General features: G+C 53.6%; 1 pseudogene; it reads right to left on the reverse strand.

The window, feature by feature from the left end:
- Positions 1 to 506, reverse strand: part of LOC102386319 — an 11,024-nt pseudogene that overhangs the window by 6,122 nt on the left and 4,396 nt on the right.

A 506-nucleotide genomic window follows, 5' to 3' on the forward strand; every position in this document is an offset into this window, starting at 1 on the left:
ATGCTCAGGCTGGAGGACTGGGTGAAGCTCTTCTCACAATCAGAGCACTGATGTGGCTTCTCTCTTGTATGGATGCGTTGGTGGTTGGCCAGACTGGAGGAGTAGGTAAAGCTCTTCCCACACTCAGAGCACTGATATGGCTTCTCCCCTGTGTGGATTCGTTGGTGTTTAGTTAACCTGGAGGATTCTCTGAATCTCTTCCCACACACAGAGCACTGATGCGGCTTCTCCCCTGTGTGGATACGGTGGTGGTTGGCCAGGCTGGAGGAGTTGCTGAATCTCTTCCCACACTCTGAGCACTGATGTGGCTTTTCCCCTGTGTGGATGTGGTGGTGGTTGGCCAGGCTGGAGGACTCGCTGAATCTCTTCCCATACTCTGAGCACTGTTGTGTCTTGTCCCCTGTGTGGATGCGTTGGTGGTTGGCCAGGCTGGAGGGACGGGTAAAACTCTTCCCACACTCAAAGCACTTATAGAACTTTTCCCCTGTGTGGATGCGCTGGTGGTT

Source organism: Alligator sinensis, unplaced genomic scaffold (assembly GCF_000455745.1).
Source record: "Alligator sinensis unplaced genomic scaffold, ASM45574v1 scaffold1105_1, whole genome shotgun sequence".
Taxonomy (NCBI): Eukaryota; Metazoa; Chordata; order Crocodylia; family Alligatoridae; genus Alligator; species Alligator sinensis.